The 20,595-nt window shown below is 35.5% G+C and overlaps 1 long non-coding RNA gene across 3 annotated transcripts in view; it reads right to left on the reverse strand.

Annotated features, from left to right (window-relative positions):
- Positions 1–20,595, reverse strand: part of LOC144288249 (uncharacterized) — a 60,828-nt gene that overhangs the window by 23,577 nt on the left and 16,656 nt on the right. For all 3 annotated transcript variants that reach the window (XR_013356223.1, XR_013356222.1, XR_013356221.1), the window contains exons 2-3: positions 16,132–16,385; positions 4,509–4,630 (exon numbers count right to left, since the gene is read on the reverse strand). This is a non-coding gene — a long non-coding RNA (uncharacterized LOC144288249). The remainder of the gene's footprint in view (positions 1–4,508; positions 4,631–16,131; positions 16,386–20,595) is intronic.

Below are 20,595 nucleotides of genomic sequence, written 5' to 3' on the forward strand. Positions count from 1 at the left end.
TGCCTGTTTCTACAAGCCTTTTCAATGTCCAAAACCTTCATTTTTTTATTTAGAATTATTTAGAAATATAAGAAATATTTAAATAATCATACTCTACTGATCATTTTATGCCTTTGTCAACCTTTCTCAAACTGTTTCCTCAGATGGATGGTGACTTTTAAAATTCTGTTTGGCACCTGTATTCATGTGTTCCATTTGGTGTTTCATTGACACATTATAATTTTGAAAATGTTTTCTGGTTGATTATCTTTGGGAAATACCATTACATTTTAGTACCATAGTATGTATACTGGTTAGGATTCTGTGGTTGAAAGTTAGCAGAAAACAGCTTGATTCAGTTTAAGCAAAACAAAGCAATTTATTAAGTAGAGGTATGATTTTCTCAAAGACTCCAAGGATAGGAAGGGGCTAAAACTTGGAACTGGAATATTGTTAAGAACTTGGTTCTCTTGGCTTTGCTTTTCCCCTTTTTATGACTCTTTCCTTCTCCTTTTTCTAGCCTCGCCTCTTCTCCATCCTCCCAACCCCCACAACACCTTCTCCTCTTTCTTTTTCTCTGTTGGCTTCTTCTATTTCTTTATTCACAGGGAAGAATTTTGCCAAGCCGTATCTCCTGAGTATTTGAGTTCCAATTGCATTCATACACAGGACTGTTCCCTGGTTCTCAATTCTGGCTTCAAATTACCAGAAGTATCTGACTTGTCCAACTTGGATGAGGTGACACTTCTGATCCAATTATCGATAGCCAGGAAGGCCCAGGGTACAAATGTACAAATATGGCTGTCAAGGGCTCACTTTATAAAATGGTGATCAGGTCCAAGAAAAAGAATGGGGCATTTTGGGTTGAAAACCTGAAGGGTTATGGTAATATACTGCAATATAGCAATTTCTGAATTGCTATATTTTAATTTAAATTAAGTTAATTTTAATTTTTTCCACCATATCCAAATGTCACCATTATTTCTTTGAGTCTCCAGAAAACGTTTAGGTTATGGTGATAGGTCAAGTTAAAATCAACCCTAATTTTCATTAGTTCGTAGGAAAGTTACTCACTTCTTAATTTAAAAGTAAATAGTTGGGCAGCCCCCGTGGTGCAGCGGTTTAGCGCCTCCTGCAGCCTGAGGTGTGATCCTGGAGACCCAGGATCAAGTCCCACATCGGGCTCCCTGCATGGAGCCTGCTTCTCCCTCTGCCTCTCTCTCTCTCTCTCTCTCTCTCTCTCTCTCTCTGTGTCTCTATGAATAAATAAATAAAATCTTTAAAAAAAAATAAAATAAAATAAAAGTAAATAGTTACCATGAGTTAATAATATATGTTAAGCATTTAGAATAATGCCTGGCACACGGTAAGCACCCTTTAAGTGTTTGCTTTTATTCTTATATCCTAATGTTTATTTATTCATTCTGTGTTTCTTATGTGCCAGAAATTATACTAAAAGTTGGGGATATAATGTTGCATAAGACTCTGGGTTTTTTTTTTTCTACCTTCAAGGAGTTCAGTTTAAAATATATCTAGAAATATGACAATTAAGCTTTTGCCCTAAGGGATTTAAGTAAAATACATCAGACTTTATAATTGGTGATAGATATGTTATTTGCAGTGTAAGATGTGACTAAACCTTGTAAATGAAGCAAGATTTACCTTTGATGCCTCTCACATCATCTTTCTGCATGCTGCTTTCTCTTCAGATCTTCCTGACTCTCAGTACTAATTATTTGTGACTCCAAAGTTGCACACACAGGACTTGTTTTCTGCCTACCCCTTTAGGAGCTGAACCTTTACAGAAAGCTTCTCTCTTTCCTGTAGATGTTGTCTCATTTTCTAATTGCCTGGATAAATCACTGACTAAAAATGGTTGGAAAAGGCATTTTGAATTTTAAAGCGTTGGGGTTCATTGCCCACTCTTCTACATATTGGATCTGGTAGGATATGGGGGAGAAGAAGGTGGAAGAGTCTATTTGAGAATAGATGATGTCAGAGAATTGAGCCAGAAGCTCAAGTGGTGAACTTGAGAGAAGAAAAACAGATGTACGTCAAATCACGTGCTGGATCCAGGTGTCAAATTGATGAGCTTTACAGAGGAGAGCCCTGGAGCAGGAGTTAGATTTCCTAAACAAGTCGAGCCGAGGTGAACACTGGTTTAGGTGGGAGAGTATGATGAGCACAAGGAGGACTGAATATATGCCTGCTCAAGACTGAATCGAAAACCTCTCAATGATCTTCTGTGTCCTTTTAGAAGTTAAAGGCACTTTGCTAGACAAGTGGCTATGTTACCTGAATTTAGACACTTTCAAAAGGATAAGAAGAGGCCTACATTGCAAAACTTTGGTTAAGAGTGGATGTGATAGTTTACAAGTGGGCCTCCACTCTGGGAAGGGCAAACATTTGTTGACAAGGCAGCTAGAGTTCCTTGCTTCATGATACATTATGCGTTTTCTACCTTCTAATCCATGGTTATTCTCTCTGTGACCCTGTCTCCTGATCTAATTCTTCTCTACTTTGTTGTTCATAAATGCTTGTCTTCTGCGTGTTTCCCTAACTCGATACGCTTCCATTAGAAGCTTCTCGTGATTTACATACCTCCATGAAGTGATGATGCCTGTATACATACATCCCTCACTGACCCAGTTTGTTTCAGAGTCCTGCATCGGTGTGACGTGCACTTCAAATAGATATTCCACATGCACTTCAGATAGAAAATGTATAAAAGTGAATGTGTACGCGCCTTTCCGACCTTCCATATTAAGCTAAATCTCAGTCAACTAACCAAAAAAAAAAAAAAAACAAAAAACAAAAAAACAAAACAAAAAACAAAACAAAAACCAAAATTCTTCAAGTTATATAATTTTAATGAACACTAACACTGGCTATCCAAATCCAACATTAGCAATTTTGTATTTCTCCTTCTTCCTCACTACTTATGTATGATAAATATCCCACTCAAGAAATATCCCCTAGATATTTTCTCAGATCTGTATCTTATCTCCATTCCTGCTTCCCTGTTACAGTTTCCTTAGATAAGGCCCTAATAACTTATTACCTTAAATTTATGTAATGTTTAATATATATGAATATATAGCATCCATGTAAGTTACAAAATCTAATAATAAATCAACAACCACAAACCTATGCACAACGTAAGAATTATATCACTACCAACATTTTTGAAGTTATCTGTGTTTTTATCCCTAACCCCATCCATATACCTCTCTACCTTCATAGAGAGTATCTATTACCCTGAATTTTGTGCTGATCATTTCCAATTTTTAATAGTTTAAAAAATCACATATGCAGTCATAAATGATGTGTTGTTTACTTTTGCTTGTTTTGAACTTTAAAGCACTTTGCTCTATGTATCTAGTCTTCTACTACTTGGTTTTTCACTCAAAATTATCCTTTTATGACTTATTCATGTGTGTGGAGATCTGGTTCCTTCTTTTTCACTGCTATATAATATTTTATTATGGAATATGTGACAATGCGTTTATCATATTCCTAAGAACATTAGAATTGTTTCTAGATTTCTGCTATTACAAAAACCATTGCTATGAATCTTCTTATACATTTTATTTAAGGCTCACACCCAAAAATTTCTTCAGATTATATGGCTTAGGAGTGAAATGGCTTCATTTAAATGATAGTGCCTATTATTTTCCAAAATAGTTGTATCAACTTACCACTATATCTTTCCCAAACCTCATATTACTCAACATATTAATTTTGTAAGTCCAGTGCTCTAAATGCTATGTAATTTTAAAAATTTGCATATTACATATATTTTAATGATGTTGACTACCTTTTCATATGATGGGCTTTTACTTCTCCTTTTTATGAAATATCATTTTTTCAGTTGCTACTTATCCATTGGGTTGCTGGTCCTTTTTCTTATTATGTAGTTGTCTTTTTACTTTCTTTGTGATGTCTTTTGGTGACCAGTCATTTTTTATTTTAATGTGGTGAAGTTCAACAATAATTCTTATTAGGGAGGCATGTTTTATGTTTTTGTTAGGATATCCTTGACCACGTTAATTTTACAAAGACATTGTCCTATTTTTTATTTTAGAAATTGTAAAAATTTGGCTATCACATTTTTTTCAGGAATTACCTTTTCTTGGGGTGCCTAGGTGGCTCAGTTGTCTAAGTGGCTGCCTTCAGCTCAGGTCATGATCTTGGGGTCCTGCGATCGAGCCTCATGTTGGGCTCCCTGTTTGTCCTTCTCCCTTTGCCCCCCCCCCACTCTTGCTCTAGTTCTCTCTGTGTGTTAAATCAATAAAGTCTCAAAAAAAAAAAAAAAGAATTACCTTTTCTTTATAAGGTGAAGTAGGGATAGTTTCATCATATAGATAACCATATGGATAACCCAACAGTGTTTTTAAAAGTAATACATATTTCCCTAGTGATCTGCAATGGCCCTCTCCCATATATTAAATCTCCTTATGTGTCTGAATCTATTTTTGGGCTTTTTCTTCTGTTTCATTAAGTTGTATATCCTGGTATCTTTTACTTACCATGTCTTAGTAATAAGCCCTAATATCTGGTATCTTCCTCTTCTTCTTAAAAAATGCCTTGGTTATTCTTGCGTTCTTTGATGTTCATTTTAGAATTGCCATGTCAAGTTCTACAAAATACCCTGGAATTGAAAATGAAATTGCATAGGTTATACAGGTCAATTGCAGTGGTGACAGGTACCATTAGGTTATCAATTCCTCCTATTCATTAACATGATAGAGCTTTCATTAAGCCTGCTTTATCCTGTTCCAATAAAGTTTTATAATTTTCTCCATACAAATCTTGCATATATTTTGAGCCTCTATAGGTTATTGTCTATCCTATTTTAATAGCTTCCTAAATAGTTTCCTATTTTAATTCCTTAAATCCATCCTTTCTACTGCCTTTTATGATATATTTATAAAATTTAAATCTGTTATATTTATAGGCACAGAAGAACGTGTGATGTTTCAAGTTAAGAACCATGTTACCAAAGGCTATCTACACAACAATCCCTTTTTGGGCAAATTGCATATTTTAATATATATTCATGCAGGAAAATGTCTAGAACGAGGAACACAAAATCAGAAATGTTAAGAGTAATGATTTCTGGGCATGGGGATTCAGGATGCTTGTTTATCTATTTGTTTAGTTAGTTTTAAGATTATTCATTTTTGATAGAGAGAATAGGAGCAGGGGGAGGAGCAGAGGGAGAAGCAGACTTCCCACTGAGCAGGGAGCCTGACCTGGGGTTTGATTCCGGGACTCCAAGATTATGACCTGAGCCAAAGGCAGACACTTAACTGACTGAACCATCCAGGTGCCCCTTCAGGGAGCTTGTTTAAAAATATTATTTTGTAAGAACACACTACAGGCTTAAGCACCACACACATACACACCGTATGTATAAATTACATGTAATAATACATCATGGTCTTCATCTTGCTTATTATTCCTCTTCACTAAGAAAGACCAAAACCTTCAATTAGGACAATGTCTATCCTGATCCTGTTCTGATTTTCTTCTGCTCCCCTGTCACTGTTGAGTGTCTCTCAGTGTGACATTTGCCTTGCTGGCTGCTGCTTCTTAGCTTCTGTCCCCAATTGCCTAAACCTTACACATTAATCATGGAGTCTTTTTTTATGTACCATATTCCACTTAACCAACTCCCTTTCTGCATTCAAAAATAAATGAAGTGTGCAAGAGTTCATATATACAGAATGGTGAAATACGTAACATAAAATTGCATGTGTACCCTCCATTAAGCTAAGAAATAAAACATTGCAAATACAGTTATAAATTCTGTGTGTATTCTTCTCTGATCACGCCCCCTCACTCACCCCCTAGATCTCCTTGTTACCAATATACTGAATATGATGCTGATTTGCACAGTTATTTATATCATAGCTAGATTGTACGGGTCCCCAAATGAAAATACAATATTTAGCTTCATTGATAACTGATATCATATGGTATCTAATTCTCTGCAATTTGCTTTTTTCCACCTCAACACTTTGCTTGTTAGATTATTTCCTGCTGGTACTTAAAGTAAGAGTGCACTTAGGATATAGCATAATACTATTCACTTTTGCATAATATTTAACTATCTCACATTTAATCAGTTCTCCCCTCTATGGGCTTTTAAGTTGCTTCTAATTTTTTACTTTTATAAATAATAGTATTGAAACATTCTTGTACCTGTCTCCTTGTGTTCACTTAATAAGAGTTTCTCTAGAGTACAGGTCTAGGAATGGAATTTCTGGGTTGTAGGGTATGTGTACCTTAGACTTCACCCATTTTTGTCAAATTTCTCTCCAAAGTTTTATACCTAATTACATTCTCACTGATGGCATGGGATAGTTCCCATTGCTCCATGCCCTTTCTAGCTCTTCTTATCAGATTGTTTCCTTATCTGATGAATGTGAAATGGTGTTTCACTGAGGTTTAGTTCTGCATTTTCTTCAAACTGAGCTTCTTTTCAGATATTTATTGGCTATTTGGGTTTCTGCTTATGTCTATTTTCTTATTTTTGTACTATCAATACATATTACATTCTTTTTTTTAAAGATTTTATTTATTTATTCATGACAGACATACAGAGAGAGAGAGAGAGAGAGAGAGAGAGAGGCAGAGTCACAGGCAGAGGGAGAAGCAGGCTCCATGCAGGGAGCCCGACATGGGACTCAATCCCAGGTCTCCAGGATCACGCCCTGGGCTGAAGGTGGCGCTAAACCGCTGGGTCACTGGGGCTGCCCACATTCTTAGTAAAAATAACAGTGAAGGAAAAATGCAAGTAGAATCATGTTAACTTTCTCTACCATCCCCAGACTTCCTCCCTGCCACCCCCAAGTCCATGAGCCTGATCAAACCATCACACCTTCCCTGACCTGTGCTCTGCCTCCTTTCATTTGGTCCTCTGTTTATGCATTTCCCTCTGCTTGACTGAGCCTCCAAAAACTCTTTCAAAATGCCCCTTCTTGGTGTTTCTGTAGATCTGCTCTTTTAACGTATGAGGCACATTACATTAAAATGACTTATTTTCAGAATTATCCCATTCTTGGCTTTCCCACCTTCCTGCAGTGGACTTTAATCTCCAGGCATCAGGGGTCAAATGTAACCAGCTTTTGCATTCCCAGAGCTCATCACAGCGCTGGACATGCATTGAATTTACCTCTATGGAGAGGTGACTAGGATCCTAGGAAAAAAGCGTGCCAGCCGCACAGTTGCTCCTTCGTGACACAGCAAGGAATCTGTGAGCAGATGCCATTTAGTGATGCTACTGAAAAGGGTAATGCTGAGTAGTTATACTATTCATAGAACTAAGATTGGTCTAGGGCAGTGGTTCTCAGGCCCGGCTACACATTAAAATCACCTGGGAACTTTTAAAAATACTAACATCTGAGTTCTACCTCTGGAGATTCACATTTAATTGGTTACGGGTACACCCTTAGAATTGGGAGTTTGAAAAGATTCCCAGGTGATTCTAATGTGACCACAGTTTTTTGTTTTTTTGTTTTTTGTTTTGTTTTTTTTAAACAGCTGTTGTTCTCAGGGCACATGATTAGAGTTGGCTACAAGGGCGGCTATTGGTAGCTGTCAAAAGCAAGGAAGGGCCACCGTGGCAGGCAAGGGAAAGGCCCAGAGGGGCTGCAGCTGGGACCACCATCCAGCGAGGCAGAGGAATTGGGCCAGAAATCCACGGCTACCAAAGGGACCTGCTGCCACCAGGTGGTCAGACCTCATTCACATGGCATCGTCTCTAGTCTGGGGGGACCAAGGCATCAAGGTTTCTCCTCCTCTTTTCCATTCTAAGGAATAACACACAGCAATGAGGCAGATGAGAAAATCACATGCCTTCTCTGGTGGCAGTTTATCCTGAGACTCAGAGACGATCTGGAGGGTTATTTGAAACAATAAAAAAGAATTTATATCCTAAGTCAACCTTCAGCTGTCCAAAGAGAATGGATGAGTTTGAGGAAAGTGAAGTACATTGAATGCAGGTTGAGTTGAATGTTTAACACATTCTTTTTTTATATATATATATAGTAGTCAAGATTTTTTTAAATAATAAATTTATTTTTTATTGGTGTTCAATTTGCCAACATACAGAAATGTTTAACACATTCTTCAATAAATGTCATCTAGTCATGAAATATTCTCTTCTCCGCCATCTCTAGGTCTGTGTCCTTACCTAACAGATGGAGGGGGACAGGGGTGTGCTTTATTGTAAGGAAGGTGGCAGTCACTTTGTTGTTCTCATATATTGCTGAGTAATCACCCCAGAAATGGAAAGTCTTAATAACGGCAGTTTGTCATTCTCTCTCATGGTTCTGCGGGTTGATGAGCTCACCTGGGTGGTTCTCAATTGGACTCTCCTGGGGGGATACCTGGGCTTCAGGCAGCTGGAAGCGAGGGCTGGCATCTCTGAAAGGCCTACTGGGCTGGATATTCAGATGGCTCCCTCACCTGCTCGCTGCTGGCTGTCAGGAGGGAGCTCAGAGGGGGCTGCTGATAGAAATGCCAACACATGGCCTCTCCAGGGGACCTCGTTGTCTGACAGCATGGCGGCTGAGTTCTGAGAGGGAGAGTCCTAAGACTGCGTGGACAAGAGGTGGGGACCCGAAGCTGCCACTGCTGTTTGGACTTGCCTTTGGAGTTCTCAGAAGGTCACTTTTGCCTCATTCTATTGGTCAAAACAGTTACAGTGTCCCCTCAGCCTCAAGAGTAAAGAGATATCCCCCCACTGATGGCAGATTTGCAAGGTCATGTTGCAAGTGAGCAGAGAAACGCACAAGAGCTCTGTTTGTAAATGTTTATCTCAGTTAAAACTTTGATCAAATAAATGCCAAAGCATTATGGGAGTGTTCAATATGAAGGGCTGAACCCACTAAGTGATTAAGACAGTATGTGAATTGTAATGCGATGAGTTGCCTTCACCTTGTTGTGAAATCTGGAATAATAACTCTTAAGCTTAGGAATTAGATCTTGGGATCAATTTTTATAAGTGAATCTCAAACAGATATTTCATTTATTTAATTGACTAACTTAGAAATTAATTTCTTTGCAGTAACATTATTTAAAAAAGTTATACTTATTATTAGCCTTTAAATGTTCAGTATATTATCTGGCACATTATGATGGCTGCATTATCTTTTTATGTGGGAATTGGGAAATCTGAAATGTTTGGTGGGGAATTTACTGCAAATATACTATTTTTTTAAAAGATGAACTAGGAATTGTAAACTGATTTATCCTCATGTCTTTAGACTCAAAGTTAAGCTATGGGATGGCCTCAAATATATCTTTTTTTTTTTTTGGATGAATTATACACACACACATATATATATATATTTTGGAGATATGTCTTCTTGGTATGTAAGAACAAATTTGTTGGATTTATTAGGCCAATAATTGCTCCAGTAGTCAACTGACTAGTGTTCTGGTATTTTATAATTGATGGGAAGCTACAAAATTCCCACATAACTTTATGTTGTGATAAGATTGCAAAATGAAATACGTAATTGTTCAATGGACATTCCTACTTGTCATATTTTTCTGTCAAAAGAAAAAAAATAATGTAACTAAACTATATACTCCTTTTCCCACACCCTCTCTATTTTGTTAATCCTGATGAGTTAAAGACATTTTTGTCAGTATGAGGGGATGGGAATAGTATTTTGGCTATGAATATGTCAAATTAATGTGGTTAAGAAATGGCTGTTTATGAGACAAGTGGTTATTCTCCAAAGTATTTGGAATAATGTGAGAATTGGGAGCAGATAGGTTAAGAAATCTTTTCATATATGGCAAAAGCAGAGAAGTTTAAAAATAAATTTATTTGTAAGGTCTAGGTGGGCACTGCAGGAAGTAGGAGGCCAACCATAAAAACAATGAAATAGGAAATACCTTGGCTTTCACACCCTGTTTTACTCAACTGATTTCCCATTTCTTTCTCTAGCAGAAATAAGCTTCAAACCTTAATGAAGAGCTCTCACTGTCATCCCATGCATTGAGTATTCCTATGTGGGGCACCTTTGGGAATATCTAGAAGCTAGATGCCATATAGATGTACATTCAAAGGTGTCATTACTCCTTCCTATTTTCAGAAAAGAGAAGCAAATATATTAGCATCAGGCAATATCTGAAGAGCTAATAAGAAAAAATAATCAACTTAAATAAAAGTTTGATAAGTTGGGTCAAATTAGTTAGAAAAATATTTATAGCTTTTAAACATCTCTAACTTTTTTTTTTTTTACATTTCTAACTTTTTGAGGAGAATATTAAAGTGAAATTTGTTCCTTAGGGTATTCAAATGGTTTGTAAATACATTTTAAAATTTAAATTATTATTGGTTTTAATAATAGCAGGATTGAGATATAGGTCATATACCATAAAGTTCACCTATTTAAAATTTACAATTAAATGCTTTTTTGAAGTATTCACAAAGTTGTGAAATCTTCATTACCATCAATTTTAAAACATTTTCACCATCCTTCCTCCCAAAACTCATACCCATTAGAAGTTACTCCCTTCCCCTGATCTCTTCTCCCAGCCAGAGGCCACCAGTGATCTACTTTCTGTCTTCATAGATTTGTCTATTATGGACATTTCCTATAACTAGTGTCATACCATACAGTCTTTTGAGACTGCTTTCTTTCCTCCTGCATACATACTATTTGCAAGGTTCACTGATGTTGAAGGATATGTCAGAACTTCATTCCTCTTTATTGTCAAATAAGATTCCATTATATAGATATAGCACATTGTATTTATCTATTCAAGTTAATGTACATTGTGGCTCTTCCTAGTTTTTGGCCATTATGAATAATGCTGCTATGAACATTCATGGACAAACTTTTTTAATGAACATATGTTTTCACTTCTCCTAGGTATGTTCCTAGGAGTGGAATTGCTGGGCCATATGATAATTACATCAAATCCTATGTTATTGCTGTTGTAGGTAGTTATATGGCAGAAAAAAAGTCTGAAGTTGGGAAACTGTAGAAGGCTAGTGGAAAGTGAGTACTGCTAGTGTCAGTGATGCCTGGAGAGGCACAAATTAGTTACACACAGTAATATATAGAATAAGGGAGAGAGAGAGAGAGCGCCCATGATATATGAAGGAAAATTCTGGAGCTCAAATTATTTCTGCTGGCTAAATCTTAATTTCATGCATCAGTAGGCAGATTCTTGGTTTTGTTTTGTTTAGTTTTTCTCCTTTGGGAGCATGAGAAAAGTATGAGGATTATATGTCCACACAAGTATAGGGTGCATATCAAAGCTCATTTGAAAAAGCAATTAAGTTTGTTCATTTATTCATTCATTCACTCATCTCTATATTCATGAACACTTATTATATGGGCAAATCATTTCTAGGTGATTGAGATACATCACTGAGCAAAACAGGCCAGTATGCCTGACCTCACGGAGCTTATTTACATACTCACAGGGAATGGAGCTATGTGTTATGTATGCATTCCCCCAAAATGGTCGGTTGGAAAAAACAATATAGTTTAGGCAAATTGGTGAAAAAAAAAAAAAGACAAAAAACCCTTCTAATTAAGTACTCAGTTGTGTATTAAAATAAAATTAAAAGTACCCCATTCATCCGATGTTCCCCCACCATTCTACTCTGTTCCTCAGCAATGTTTGCTTCTTCACATTGTATATGCTTTTTAAAAGTATGAACCATTGATTCCTTGGTTCTAAGAGGTCACCGATGATAAAAATACACTATTCAAATATTAATTATTTTAGCAAAAATATATCAATAAAAGAGACATTACCAGAGTAAATGTCCACACTGATTATAAGACACATTTCAGGGGGGGAAATGCACTTATATTTTAATAAATATAACCTAAAGACGCTCACATTCTTCACCTTTATTGTACGTAGTGTAGGGAAAGCCCATTCCCTTGCTGGAGTCACTCCAAACTTTCTCTGTATTTTACTGTTGATCACCTCAAGCAATCTCAGTCTACCTGTTAGTAAAGATGTACTTTAAGCTTATTGGTCACTTCCTACGAGAAACTATGGCTTTCCAAACAGTCACTGTAGACTGCATCTAGGACCTACTGACTTCCTCTAGAAAGCTCTTTTTTTTTATCTCCTTGCTTTTCTCGGGCTCAGTGTCCCAATCTGCTATCTCTTTAAAGTCTACTGGGAAAATGACTACTTTGTAATGTCATTTAAGATCCTGCTTTGAAAAAATAAAAAGGAGATCCTCCTTTGATTCAAGTTCATTATATTGGGGCCTAGAAAGAGAAGTCCAAACTGTAGTTAGCTTTTAAAATATGAATTTTCCTAACTTCCATGTATGAAGTTTTCTATTTATTTTAAAAACCAGAAAATGGAATCATGTAACTTATTCTGCTGTATATTTTGTATAGCAAGATATTATGAGAAATTACCTTATTTATTTTATTTGGTTGTATAGCATTTTATTGTACAAATATCTAGAACACTAATTAATAGCTACTTAGGTTGTTTCCACTTTATTATAATATTGCTACAATGAATATCTTTTATACAAGCACATATGTAAATATGTGTGTGTGTGTGTGTGTGTGTGTGTGTCTTTGGATGCTAATGTGAGTGTATTGGTTGGATAAATAAATGAATTTATTTGTTGAATACATTCCTACAGGTGGATCTGTTTGGTCAATAAATACAGATATTCAAAATTTTGATATTTTTGGCTAAACTATTCCCCATTTAACTCTGATAGCAACTCCAAAGTCCTTGGGTAGAATTCATAGCTGACATTGCCTCTTGCTTTGAAATATTTGTCAGGGACACTGCATTAGGTGAAAAAGTATTTAAATGTCCTTTCTTGGAATAGTAGTATGTTGGTGAAAAAATCATGGACAATGGGGTAACTTTGGTTTAGTGATTTGGAACATCAAAAATAAAGGTATTCTATTGGAATTGTTTTCTACTTTAGTTTCTAAGACTAAAGAAATGTTACTGTCATGGAAAAGTATTTGATAAATATGGATAGCATCTAAGTGATTTGGGGCATGCTGGTAACAATCATGAGCAAAGATTCAGAGGCCACATTTTAGCCCTATCCCACTTATGGAACCTATTCTTATTGTATTTGTTGTGATTGTATACTAACACAAAACTTATTGATTCCATCTTTTTCTATTTTCAGGTAACCCTCTAAACATGCAGATAATGGCAGAAAACCAGCTTGACACAGGTATCTATGCTTTTGCAGTGCAGCATACTCATCAAGCTGACTGCTGAATTATTTCATGATAAGATAATTTTCCTTCAAGTCTTAATACCATAGAGGTCACGTGGTCTGGTGAAATTCATGAGGGAACTGTCACTTTCAGGCTCCTAATATCAGTCACTCTTCGATCTATATTTGGTTTATGGATTCAAGAAAGTCTGATAGCAGTTATTAGCTGCTCTTGGAAAGTTCTCTTGAAAGAGAGATTTATTTCCTGATTAATGATGGAAATGATCCAGTATTAATTTCAGTTTTTGGTATCAACAATTTTATGTTAACATCATTCTTGCTACGTTCACCTTTCAAATTACTATGATCATTCTAATGATTAAAAAGCTATTATTTGATTTAGATTCACTCTGCAATTACCAGCTGCAGCATTTCTGACATTTCTTACTAAATTTGGGTACTTGAGGTTGTACCTCAACTAACAAAAAATTTTCCTAATAGAAGCTTTTTCTTTTTTTAATGTGCATTCAGGTAAATTAAAGCATAGAAAACTAGGGAATTAGTATTATTCATAAATGTTATTCTATTGGAATATTATTTTTGATAGGTGCAGTGGAGCTTGTTTTATTATTTTTTACCTTTGAAATTAGAATACCTTATTCAATCTTTTGTTTGAATTTATAGTTTTCTTGACATTTGTTTTACAATAGCAATTTGTCTTTTCCATTACTCTGTTTTCTGAGGTGCAGTCTTAGGCCATTTGACTTTTATTTTCCTTGTTATTCATTATGATTAACCAGCGTTAGATATTTTAATTACAGCATAAGAAAAATATTCTCAACTAGTGCCCAAAGAATGTAATAATCACCTTAAGAGTTCTTCCTTTTGGACATGTCCTGATAAAGTAAATCAATGAAAGCAGGAAATAATTTAAAAACTAGAAAGTACCATACAAGACTTCAAATTCCCTTTTGCTTAGTAAATTCTGTAAATGTAAATGACAATATTTGTGAAAACTCTTGAAGTATATTTTTACTTACTGCACTTCATGTTTATATTCTATTGCAAGTCCCTTCCCCCTCTTTTTTCGGTAATACCTTAAAATCTCCTCCAACAAAGTATCTCTTTTCTATTGGTCATTTTATAAGGGTGAAGTCAAATTAAAAATGTTTCTTTTGTTCTGGCAATCTGAGGACTGCAAATAATGCTTTTGAATATCCTCAGGTCATTTGCACTTTACCACGATTTTAATATTGCCCTTGTTTCTTTTGAATTTTCATACTCTGCTTTAATTTTATTAAATAGATCATCTACAGTGAATCTTCACTATGGGACCATCTGGACTAAATCTGATGGCTACTTTTCTTTACCTATTGGATTATCATTGAATTGAGAATTCGAAGGTAACTCAATCAAGTTCCTTTGAGGTCAGTCTGAGTGTTGTGGTTAGATGCCCTTAAAGAAGGAAGGAACTAGATAAAGAATTATAACATCATTGCGATTAGGAGTAGAAAGTATTTTTGGGGAAGTTTGTTCTCTAATAGTATTTCTGTCCAACAGCAAATGAGCATGCCATCAATGATTATCCTTGGTTTTACTCAATAAGATCAGTGACACTGGTTGTTAACCCCTGAAATGTTCTCTGAATATTACTGTGAGAAATCATTACTTGATAAAAACTGGTCTCCATGCTAGATCAAAAAAGCTTTACTTAAAACAAAACAAAACCTGTTATGTCAAAGAGAATTTTCCATCCACAAACAGTAAAGGAAAGGCCAAACTTACACTCTGTCTTATTTGAGTATACTCTTCATCCCCTTGTAGATTTGAAAAGAAAGTGAAAATAGCAATTTAGATCACACCATAGAGGACAATTTAGCAAAGAATGCTTATTTAGTAAAGATATTTTTAATATTCAGAACTCTCTTTAGAGTTGATTGATTTCTGGAGTCCAGATCCAGAGGACATTATCCATCCTCTTACATTACACTCAGTTTATTGACTCAAAAGAATGGAATTGGAAATGATTGCAAAAGGTTCATAAACTTTAATAGATGACAAGCTGGGTTAGCTACTTACTGTTAGAGGCAACCCTGAGAATCCGTTTCCAGCTTCTTAGCCAAGTGTTCTATTACAAATGCTGCTTTGACTTTTTCTAATCTTTTCCTCACAAAACCTCCCTGGTTTGTTTCACACAATCCCCTGAATCTCCCTTTGCTTTTGTTTTTTTTAGACATAATCATCTATCATTAGAAAGTACATTTAATGTTAAATTCCTCATGATGCTACTAAGTTCATTCTTTTTCCTTTTTAAAAAAACTTTACAAAAAAAACCTTTACAAATACTGGCAACATAAACTCAAATATCTTCTCTTCTTCCTTTGATCTAAGTGATATTTTATGATCCCGAACTTGCTCTACGTTGCTTTTTCTTTTAGGGATCTTGAAATAACTATAGGAATGTTATTTAATAATTTTGAATATAAAATATTTCATTCTTTTCCTTTTCTTTGTAAAATATGTATAGTAGTGTTAATAAACAGCACCACATGTATGTTTATGGTAAAAAAAGACTGTTACATATAATATATTTTTATTTCATCTCTAGACTAAACTCTGGTTTATAGACTTTCTTCCAAATTTTGCTGTTCTCCATTGACAACAGTATGTCACAGATTTTTCTTTTAAATAAATGGCATTTCCTTCCACCAACATTTTCACTTAGTCCATACTCTGTGCTCCTTCAGAGAAGCACTCCACCTAGAAAACATTCCTTCTACTTTATAGGAATCCAGGTTTCTTGTCAATTGCTGCATTATGCTTTATAGAAAACATACAACCGTGGACTCCTCTGGTGACTCTAGCTTCTGCTCAGCCTTCTGTCGGAATCTATGTGCTCACCTTATACTGTGTTAACTGGTGCAGCTGGTAATGTTGCTTTATACACATACCTTTTCTTTAGGTTGATACGAGCACCTCATGTGGAGTCCATCTCTTTGACCAGATTGTAAACTTTAAGCTGAAGAGTCACATCGTTATATGAGTTGCTATACTTTTTCTCCATATCCACCCTTCTGCTCCTTGTTTCATTACTCAAAGACGTTTGGCTTCAGTTCACTGAAATGTAACTAGGATTTTCTCATTGTAGATCATTGCAGTTTGTCATTGCAGCAGAGAAGGCCAGTTCCACATGTGGGATAAATGGCTAAGACGAGAAAGAAACCATAAAGACGAACTGAGGAATTACACAAAATATCAATAGATAAGTATATAGAAACTCTATAATCGGTTTCCTTCATATTCAATAAGATACTATGGGTTATTATTTTTTAAGAAAATATGTTACAGAAGCAGTTTATCTTAGTTTTAAATGTATGGTGCTATTTCATTATACATATCCAGCATCACTAGGAGTATTACTGCTGAAATTAAAAAAAAAAAAAAAAAAAAAAAAAGGCAGTTTGCAGGGCTGGCTCATCTGAGCACAGAGAATTTCAACCACAGCACTTGGTCTCCCTCTTGGACGTTTTGTGCAGGGGAGGCTGCGAGAAGGTGCCTGGCCCTGTGTGCAGGTGCGGCTGGACCAAGTGCCCTCCTCTTTAACACGTTCAGTTTCATCAGCCTCTCACCAACCTCAAAAAAGTTGCCCGCTCATTAAAAGAAAAGTTACAGTTGTCACAAGGCAAGTTTTAAATATTTTATATTTTATTACATTTTACCACATTGATTTGCTCTTAAAGGCAGTAGTGAATATTCCTAGGTACTGTTAAGTCAGTTGTGGTCTATTAAACAGCTTGTGGGTACAATTGGCCCAGGTTTGAGATTAATTTTTACTGACATCACCAACTGAATGGCAAGATAATAATGAAGAAAGATTTTAAAATTTTACCTAACTTACCATCTAATGGCATAACCACCCTGTTTACTACATATTTATTTATAAATAATTTTTATGCATTTTATTAAACAATTAACAGCACATGTTCTATGTAGGAGGATCTATTTGCTTGTGTGTGCTTGGAAAGCATTAATATTTAAAATTTAGTATTAATGCTCCTAAGGCATGCATTAAATTGGACCCTTGTTAATTCCATAAATAACGGCATAGAAGATATTGAGGATAATTAAAAACTAAGTGTAGAATCAAGAAAATTATCTTTATATTTTTATTTTGTGTTATCTGACAAAAAAGACAAGTAAAAATATTTATGAGGAATAAATCCTTATGGTTATTGATTCTTATTTAATTAGAAGGAAATCATTTTAATTAAAACTATTTAAATGCATTGTACTCTACAGTAAGGTTTTCATCTATCTAGCTCATTTATAACAAATGTTCCAAAGAGCTGTATACTGTTTGTATCTTAAAAGATATATATCTATACGCAAGGAGAAAGAAAAGGAATACAATTAAGATAAGATATAAAAATTATAGTTGCCTATATGATTAAATTTCCTATTAATTATGGCACAAAAAGGTTAGTATGAGGTTGTATAGTTAATAAAACCTTCACAGCAAAAACTTAAGTAGTTTTTCTTAGTCTTCATAGCTCAGTGCTAATGATGATAACTTTGTTCCAGATAAAATATAGTTGTTTTTACATTTGAAATATGTATTTTAAAATATTGTAATCTTAATGCACTATTAAAATAAGTTACTTTCCACATAGGATCCAGGAATTAGGAGTGTACTTGGTGAAATATATCCTAGCATATCTAGAGCAAGATTTCCCTAGAGAACCAAATAAATTTTCTGAAAAGATGTCACACTCCCATGTTGTCTCCACGTTCTTGATTTTCTCTGTTGTCTAAAAATCCTTATAGAGAAAGTCATCAATGTGGCTGAATAGATACTCCAGTACTTCCTCTTCCCATCTTCACCTCCTCCCACGTTGATAAAGCAGACATGCAGGGAGATGTTGTGCCTCCCGTATCTCTGTCCCTGGTTCTGGTTCTGGTGGAAGGGAAAATAGTCCTTAATGTATGTAAATAGAAGCTAAACTCCCTTTATTTGCAAATCATGTGAAAATGGCTTTTGAATGAAGGCCAAAATGAGATAGAGATGACTTTCTGACAGAACTTCTTCATTTGCACTGTTTGAAAAACATTGCTTTGCAAAAAATTCAGAAGTGACACCAATAAATGAGACTTCAGAAGCCACCTGAAACTCCTCTTTCTCATGAACACTGACTGCCTTTTGGTCATTTAGAAGTACATCTTCAGTTATATGATACAAATTATCTGATTATACTGGTTTTTCTAACAGTATAAAATAAATTTCTCAGTCAATAGACTGAATCTAAAATATTGTAGAAGTCAATTTTGAATACTAGTGATCTGCTTGAGCAGTAGGTCATCCTCTCTTTATAACAGTGTTAGGTCAATGTACTAAATAGTTAGAATTGCTAATGTTAAAAAAAAAAAAACACTAACCAGAACTAAAAAATTATAATACAGTAAGAATGAAGATACACAGGTTTTTAATTTTTTTTAGGTTTTTAATTTTTTAAAAAAGATTTTATTCATGTATTTGAAAGACAGAGAGAGAGAGAACAAACAGGGGGAGGGTAGAGGGAGAAAGACTCCCTGCTGAGTGCAGAGCCCAATGTGGAGCCCAATGTGGGGCTCAACCCCAGGACCCCGAGATCATGACCTGCACCAAAATCACGTCTGATGTTTAACTGATTGAGCCACTCAGGGACCCCTGAAGATAAACAGTTTATAATGTTAGTCTTTCACATTTTTTTTTATCTTGGAAAGAACACTTCAGAATTCTCCACTGGGCTGCTTGTGTGGCTCAGTGGCTGAGGGTCTGCCTTTGGCTCAAGTCGTGATCCCAAAGTCCTGGGATCAAGTCTCGCATCGGGGTCCCCGCAGGGAGCCTGGTTCTCCCTCTGCCTATGTCTTGCCTCTCTCTGTGTGTCTCTCATGAATAAATAAATAAAATCTAAAAAAAAAAAAAGAATCCTCCATTAAAATCTCATTATTAATTACAAAAGGATTGTAGATGGATAACATAGCAAAAGGATCATATCTTTCACAGACATGTAGAACAAATGAAAACCATGGTTTCCATTTCTGTATTCTTCACTACATAAACATGCAGAAAAATCCACATTTGTTTTACTTAGTTAAAAAAAAAAGTCACAAGAAAAAAAATTCTGTGAAAGTCTATAATAAGTGTTGATTAAACATAAAGGAATAATTGATGTTATTCCCATTTCTTGTAGGTACAACCAGCTTAGTGCCAAAGACATTATCTACAAAGTGACCGGCAGTATTGTGGTATGTATCAAAAATTTCTTGGAGAAATCGAGAAACAACTACTGCAAACCTTATATACTGAAGTGGTATTTGGTTTTGGAGTTTTAACATTTCAGGACACGAATGTGAGGAGCAGGAGAAAGAGAGACAGATGGACAGAGAGAGGGAGAGAAACAGAGTGAGAGACAGAGAGGGGGTGGGAGCTTGGAGAGAGAAAGAGAGAGATGAGAGGTCCAGGAGGTTAATTTCATTTTTCAATCTTGAGGAATTAATGCCATCATTTCTCTCAACAGTGTCTATTTTGACCACAGTTAAACATGGAAGTGACTCATATGCTCTGTTTGCCCCCACAGTCTTATCACCACTCTATGCTGTGCCTTTCTTTTAAAAATCTCATATTTTCCTGGCTTTCTCTTTTATTCTATCCTAAAATTGCCCAGTTCTTCCTAAGCTCCACTCAACTTCTATCCCGGTTTCTCTCAGGGTGATTTGAAACATTCAATAAGCCCCTAAAGACTCTTGGTTGTTTTTTTGCGTGTGTTTGTTTGTTTTTTGTCTTTTTTTTTTTTTTTTTTTTTTTTTACATTTCACAGTATGGCTATTTCAGATCTCACATAAGAAGCAGTAAGAGAGAGTTTGTTGCTTTCCTCCTAATCCTTGATCCACATTTCTGCTTACAGTAATACTTCTGAGATGCAAAATTACTTTATCCCGACCAATATTGGGATAAATTCTAAACTTCTTAGGATGACTTTGGAGACTTTGAAATGACCTTGAAGTCATTCACTCAACCAGTACTTTTTAAGCACCTACTACGCCTAGTTGCTGTTCCTAGTACTTGAGAAACATCAGTGAACAAAACAGGGAAGGGTCCCTGCCCTCATGAAGATGACATTCTGGTGGTAGGAGAGAGATAATAAATGATAAATATAATATGTAAGTGACTTACCCAACATATTAGAAGAATATAGATGCTATAGGAAAAAAAGTAGATCAGAAATTCTGGGAGTGGCTGAGGCAGGTTACGTACCCATGGCATGGTCAGGGTCAGCCTTACGAGATTTGAGTGTGTGTCACCACCACATAAACTCTAACTTCCCACCATACTTTACTCTCTTCCTTTTCACAAATAGCCCTTGTTCTTTCACTTG

This window comes from Canis aureus, chromosome 18, assembly GCF_053574225.1.
Source record: "Canis aureus isolate CA01 chromosome 18, VMU_Caureus_v.1.0, whole genome shotgun sequence".
Classification (NCBI taxonomy): domain Eukaryota; kingdom Metazoa; phylum Chordata; class Mammalia; order Carnivora; family Canidae; genus Canis; species Canis aureus.